Raw genomic sequence first — 7,239 nt, forward strand, 5'->3', positions numbered from 1 at the left:
CCAGTTAAGGAAATGCTACAAAGCGGTGGGTTGGGTTTTCGTGACGTACCTTGTAAAACCATATTATAAATATAGCTAGTTTAAATGCACATTTCAGAAGCACGCCTTTTGGGTCAGGGGAACATGCTGCAAGATAAGAATTGCTTCGCAGGCAGAGGGTACGTCTGCTTTTTGTATTGTACTGTTTTATCTCTAGACAATAAGTTTGCCTACGTTTGGCGATTTGGTCTCTTGAACATTTTTAATAATGAACTATGAATGTAGTCAAACCAATTAGCTACGCTTTTAGTCAATATAGTCTGGGGAGCCAGAGAGGAACCATTAGCCAAGCTTTGGTCAAAGCAATCTGACACAGGGTCATAACCTGGCCATTTGGATTTGGGATAGCAATCTTGTAAAGAATGGACTTTCGCGGGTATGGGTCCTAAGTACACTTGCAGCAGGATAGCGCTACTTTGGCAAATAACTGGTTAACAAAGACTACAGAAAGCAAAAACTGCTTTCTGGGCATAAAGCCATGCCTTAAGAATACATAAAGATTGATTACAAGTGAAAAGCTCCTTTTTTGGGGACAACACAGCATGGCTGACAACAGGAAATAATTCAACAAGCACTAAGTCATCTAACTACAACAGATCAATATTTTTAAATATCAGCAAAGAATCCTGTGGCACCTTATAGACTAACAGACGTTTTGGAGCATGAGCTTTCATGGGTGAATACCCACTTCGTCTGTTAGTCTATAAGGTGCCACAGGATTCTTTGCTGCTTTTACAGATCCAGACTAACACGGCTACCCCTCTGATACTTGATTTTCAAATATGTGTACCTAAAGCTAGGCATCTCCAGCTCTATTTTAGCACCCCAGTCCTGTAAATAATAGTACCCAGCTCGTCTATAATGCTTTTCATCCACGGATCTCAAAGTGCTTTACAAAAGAGGTCAGTACCATTATCCCCCAGCGACAGATGGGGAAACTGAGGCACGGGGAGGCGACGTGACTTCCCCAAGGTCACCCAGCAGGCCACTGGTAGAGCCAGGAACAGATTCTAAGTATTGCAAGTTCTCGCTAGGCAACACAGCCCGATGGCAGCTGGCTTCAATGGGGCTACTCACAGGGCATAAAATTAAGCATGTGCTTACTACTTTGCAGGATCAGGGTCTTAGGTTGCAAAATAAGTGGCCTGATTTCAGAGATACTGGACTCCCTTCAGTTTCAATGCAAGGTAGGTTAAGACTCTTATCTATTCATTCAAGACCCCAGTCCTATAATGTACATGTGGACAGACCCCTGTCTTCTGCAGAGTTCCATGCAGAGGAAGCAATCTGCCAGCACATTGTCAATTGCAGAACTAGGGTCTAAATAGGGTCTGAATACCTCATTTTAAGGCACCCGAGTCTGAAAATCAGACATCAAAATGTGGAAGAGTTTTGGCCTCATACACTTTCCCCTTTTGGCCAATGATTTTGCTAGCACCTTTTTTAACATCAAAGCACAATTTATTAAAGGGAGGAAGAAAGAAACCTCTCACCAGCCCAATAGATACAAAAATGTAAATAATAATAAATAAAAAAAGAAATGGGAGAAAATCCCCAAGAAACATGCTCACTTAGCGAAATAGTTCAATAAAATTGAATATAAACAAATCCATTGAGAAGAATTTTGATTGAAGCATTCCCGCTGCAGTGTCTGCAGCCCAAACACTGCAGCATTGTGCTAGCACATGGGAGTCAGAAAGCAAAAATCAGCCAGAAACAAAGGAGAACCTATTGTCCAAACTGACTAACATGCAAAAGAATAAAAAAAGGTAACAACCTGAAAAATGAAATGTAGATTAAATACTCCAAGTGGTTTCTTTGTAAGAATTTGTTACTATTTATAACACAGGATAGGACATTGGTTATAACATTTTTGGAAGGCAGAAGGATTGGGCAAGTCATGTATCCTCTCTTGCCTCAGTTTCCCCTCCCGCCCTGGGTCTGTCTTATTGAACTTCTTCAGTCTCTTGATGTGTGCGTGTACAACATCCTAGTAAAATGGGGCCAGTTCTCAGTTAGGGCTTTGTATAACTGTAATACAAAAACAAACAACGACGATTTTAATCTGATTGTGTCCCTTTAAAGTCGGGAAGGAAACCGCTTTCTGTGTCAAATCTCTATTTTCAATAGCTTAGAACTTGCTTCCCAGAAAAAAAAAATGATTTGGGGTCTAAAATTTCTCCTGCTTATTTTTACAGCGATCTGGGCCATGACCGAGGCTCCTGGGTGCTGGACAATATAAATAACAACTAATAATAATACATACGTGTAAGTGTTTGCATGAATGGCACCTTATTTTGGACGCTTTCGGCCATTTTTCAGTTATTCAAGCGCAGAGCTGGGGAGAGGGTAGCAGGACGGGTGGTTAGATCAGTGAAGTAAGCGTAAGGCTGAGTTTAAGAACATGAATTTTCATGGCACTCCGATCTCTGAAAAACCGCGTCTCTGTTCAGCCGCCACACAGGGTTCGTACACCCCGTGCTAAGGCCCTTTCAGAGGAACGCAGAGTTCGCCTCGTTTGAAAGGATCCGATTCAGGAACGATAGAGGCTAAGGGATTTGGAAATAGCACAGAAGCAGCTTTACAGACGCCCGTTATTTTCCTTAACACTTTGGCATACAAAGAAATAGTATGATTACGTGTACTGCAGTAACGACTGGCAGCTCAGTCACGGCCCATGACCTCACCGTGCAAGGCCCTGTACAAACACAGAACAAAAGGGTGGTCCCTGCCCCCCGAAGCAGACAATCTAAGTGTGTCTACATCTATGGCACAGCTATACCATAGATGCTTCCCACATCAATGGAAGGGGGTTTTCCATCCTCTCCAAGAGCCGGTACCTAGGTCAACAGAATAATTCTTCAAAATTCTGCACAGCCCACAGCGATGTAGCGAGGCTGATCCAATTTGAAGGTGTAGCCCAGAGTCAAGCAACACTATTATACGCTTACACAGCCCCTGAGTCCTAGGCAGCAGGCTGGACTCATCACACTAACAAACAGAGCCCTATGGAATATATGACCTGGTGAAGAGCAGGGGGTGTAGGGGAGGGGGAAAGGGGTCTCAGACACTGTATGTGGCTTGGCAGAGCAGGGGAGGGGTCCCAGGCACTGCACATGGCCCAGTGGGACTGGGGAGGGGGCAGGGGGTTCCATGCACAGTATGTTGCCCAGTGGGGCAGGCAGGGCCCGATAGGGCATGGAGCCCATGTCCAGGGCAGGGCCCGATGGAGCAGGGAGGGGGCATGATAGGGCACGGAGGGGGGACAGGGAGTCCCATGCACGGGGTGGGGCTCAGGGGGGGCGGGGAGGGGGCCATGCACGGGGGGAGGTACAGGGGGTCCCATGCACACTACATGGCAGGGAGGGAGCAGGGGGCCATGCACAGGGCAGGGCTCGGAGGCGCAGGGAGGGAGCGGGGGACCAGGGGGTCCCATGCACGGGGTGGGGCTGGGGGGGGTAGGGAGGGGGCCATGCACGGGGGGGAGGTACAGGGGGTCCCATACACACTACATGGCCCGGAGGGGCAGGGGGCCATGCACGGGGCGGGGTTCAGTGGGGCAGGGAGGGAGCGGGGGGCCAGGGGGTCCCGTGCACGGGGCGGGGCTCGGGGTCCCATACACAGTATATGGCCTGGAGCGGGTGGGGGACCGTGCGGGGGCTGGTGCCTGTTTCCCCGCTGGCAGGGACCCACCCGAGCCGATGGCAGCGGCCCGACCCCGGCGTGCGCTCACCCAGGCCCCGCTCCAGCCGCCGCCGCCGCCCCCACATGCGCGGCCGCCCGGGACCCGCAGCAGCTGCAGCCTCCAGCCCCGGAGCACGCTCGGTCCCGCCCCCCCAACACCCCCGCCGGCGGGATCCTGGGCTATCCCGAGTCAGCTCCTGGCCCCGATTCAGCGCTGGGAGGCTCTCAGCTGCCTGCGTGGTGCCCAGCCCAGCACTAGGGATCTGGGCAGGAGCTGGATTATGGAGGGAAGAAGCGAAATATTTTCAGATCTCTTGTTCCCCCCCAAGGAAGGAAGGACGGAGGGGAGGGGAGGGGTTTTCCCCCTCCTGGTTTGCAGGAAGGGATTGTCTAATCGGGGTGATTGGTTAGATTGGGCAAGGAATTTTGCCATTTGCCATTTGCCTGCCTCGGTTTCCCCATCTAGGGGCAACACCATTGTTAAGTGTGTTTTTACCTCCTCTCGTGGGCCCAGATCCTTAAAAGGTCCCAACTTCCACTGATTTCACTGTTCAGAGCCTGAAGGCCTTGAAGGATTTGGGCCTTGGTTGTATGTTACCAATCTTGGGGAACATGTTACACCATGGGGCTATTCAGGTAGAGATTTTCAAGGAGCCCCATTTAAAGGAAGACTCTAACACGCACGTCACACAAACAGTTTCACAGGTGCAGCCCATACTAATAAACAATACTGATCCGCTAGGGTAACTTTCACTTCAGGCACTCAGAGGCCTTTACAAACCACATTAATTAAGCTTAATATTATTTGCATTACGAAAGTGCTGAGAGAGCCCCATCAGAGATAAGGGCTCTGTTCTTCTAAGTGTGGTATAAATATTTATTCACAAGCCAGTCCCTGTCCCAGAGAATTTACAAGCTAGTTTTGCAATATCCTCCTAATTACAGTACTGCAGTGAAATCTGCGCAGAACACTAAGAGCAGCCAGACTGGGTCAGACCAAAGGTCCATCTAGCCCAATGTCCTGTCCTCTGACAGTGGCCAATGGCAGGTGCCCCAGAGGGAACAAACTGAACAGGGAATCACCAAGTGATCCATCCCCTGTCGCCCATTCCCAGCTCCTGGCAAACAGAACTAACTAACTTTAGAAATCACCCTCTGTAAAGCAGTTAATGTACTTTATGAAGGAAGAAGTCTCTGTCTCCATCTCAAACTTCACTGAAACAGATTCTGCTTTGATGAAACAGCATTTTTCAATCAACTCAGCTTCGCTTCCTGTACCCAACCAGGGCCCAATACAACAAATTAAAGTGTGCACTAAAACTCTTAGAAGAAATGACAAACTTGTGCAACGGAGCCTTTTCTATCATCAATATTTTGGCTTCTTTCAGTTTGTTTGGCCCAGACAACAGGCAATTAGAGAAAAACACAGCTCCAATGCTGTTCTGTATATAAAAATGACCTTTTGGGTTTTTTGTTTTTTTTACTGATACAAGCACAAAAAATAATCATTCAGAACTCCCAACGACATCAGCACGGGTTGGTTTGTTCATTTTTACTGATACAAGCACAAAAAAAACCCCTAATTGTTCAGAACACATCCATACGTTTTGTCATCAGCATAAAAATGGCCCAAACTATTTGTTGTTGGTTCCCCTCCCAAAATGTGCTGGTTTTCAGGAGAAAAGCACAACGCAGTGACTTTCTATGCCAAGTTTCAAAGTGGAACAAATTATTATGGCACAGTGAAAGACGTCTGGAAACTGGATATTTTCAGCGCTGCCGGGGCCTTGACCACAGCGCTGCTAGCAGGCTGTCGTGAGGATAAATACCCTGAGCATTTGCGCTGACAGGAAGAGTTCTTCATTTTCAGAGGCAGTGAAATGGTGCAGACAAGTAAATGAAGGAGAACAGCACTGTAAGGGTGTAGGGCTCATCCCTGCAGCACCTCCTGCTGGTGTTCCAGGAATTAGCTCTCCAGAGCACCCTCTGCAGGCCGGTGTCCTGCTACTACTTGGCCCCCGTGTCCCTCTCGGACCTGGTGCCCTGTTAGCTGGGGCGCTGCCCCCTGACAGTTACCCCTTTCTCTCAGGGTCTCACCTCCCCAGGGAACCCCCACCCACTATCCCCACCTCACCTCAGTATACGGCTACTGCCAGTCATTGTCTAGCTCCCACGCTCTGGGGCAGACTGCAGTATCAGCCACTCATCACTGGCAAGGTTGGGTTTGGACCTGCTGCCTTGGCCTACCCTTAGGCTGCCCTCTGCAACCCCCAGTGCCTGTTGGCCTTGTGCTAGGCCGCAGCCTGGGACTTTCCAGGCTGGAGCTCCCCAGCCCTGCTCCACTCAGGTACCCTGTCTCTAGCTCCTGCAGCCAGGCCCTTCTCCCTCTACAGCCCAAGGGAGACTGCCTGGGCCTCTGGCTCACTGCCTCTTACAGGTGCCAGCTGAGCCTCCCTTCCCCAATCAGCCCAGGCTTCTTGCCCCAGCCCGCTACAAGCACGCACCGGTTTGACATATAGCAAAGGCGGCCCCTGCTGCACCAGTCTAGCAGTAATGGGGAGAGGAGAGAAGCAGGAGTGGGTTCTGAACACACGGAGAAGGAACACCGAGCAGAAAGGGTCCAGGCTAGAAGGATCTACAGGCTGGGCTGGATTTAGGGGCAGGCGACCGCTTGTAAGTTCTTCAAAAGTTTAACAAATGAAGACGCTCCTTGCCTGGGCACCATTTGGTCTAGGGCCGGCCCTGTCGGCAGGAGACCTGATTCTGCTCTCAAGGAAGATGGCATTCACCCCAGCACAGAGCCTATATACACCACTAATGTCTCATTTGATCACCGGGCAACAGAGCCAAGGTCACATGGTAAGTCAGTGGCAGAGTAGGTCTCCAGCCTCCCCATCCCACTCACCTTCCTTGGCTCACACTGCCTCTCGAATACACTTGTCATCTAGCGTACGGGCTTCAGTGGGGCACAAATTCGGTGCGGGCCTTTTACACAGGGGGTGAATTGCACCAGGCAACATTTTGGGGTAGTCATTTCTGATGCGCCCCAGCGTGAGCGAGCGCAGAATCCGACCCCCAGTGCCATCAGCTTGACTTGTCACTGACAGGTACCACACAAGCTAGATGGTGGGGTTGGTGGACCCAGAGGATGGTTGATGGTTGAAGCCCGACCCTGCAGCATTGCTGACTTTGGGATTGGTGATGGACCTTCAGGGAAGCCAGGACAGCTCTTGAGGGGGGGCAAGGGACAGCAAATGGCAAACAGAGAGGCTGTGTGGTCACAGGAACAATGATTGGGGCTTGGTCCTAGGACATTTATTCCTGGCTCTGCCACTGTTCTTCTGCATGGTCTTGGGCAAGTCACATCCTCGCTCTGTGCCTCAGTTTCCCCAGCAGTAGAAGGGGCTCGTGATTCTCACCCAGCTCCCAGGGCCCCTATTCTCGAGCTGCGAGATTCAAATAAATCTCATTTGTTTCAAGAGAAAGAACAAGCTGAGAGTCCAGTTGGGCTTAAAA

General features: G+C 50.0%; 1 protein-coding gene across 3 annotated transcripts in view; it reads right to left on the minus strand.

Moving 5' to 3' along the window:
- The window catches only part of GPAT2 (glycerol-3-phosphate acyltransferase 2, mitochondrial), a 42,158-nt gene extending 37,803 nt beyond the window's left edge, over window positions 1-4,355 (minus strand). Inside the window, exon 1 of one of the 3 annotated variants that reach the window (XM_045004196.1) lies at window positions 4,220-4,355. The gene's annotated coding sequence lies outside the window, so the exon portion shown is untranslated. Of the gene's footprint in view, window positions 1-2,305; window positions 2,376-4,219 lie in introns of those variants that run through there. The other 2 variants (XM_045004195.1, XM_045004194.1) reach the window with 2 other exon arrangements.
- Window positions 4,356-7,239: the final 2,884 nt, after the last annotated feature.

This window comes from Mauremys mutica, chromosome 2, assembly GCF_020497125.1.
Source record: "Mauremys mutica isolate MM-2020 ecotype Southern chromosome 2, ASM2049712v1, whole genome shotgun sequence".
Lineage (NCBI taxonomy): Eukaryota > Metazoa > Chordata > Testudines > Geoemydidae > Mauremys > Mauremys mutica.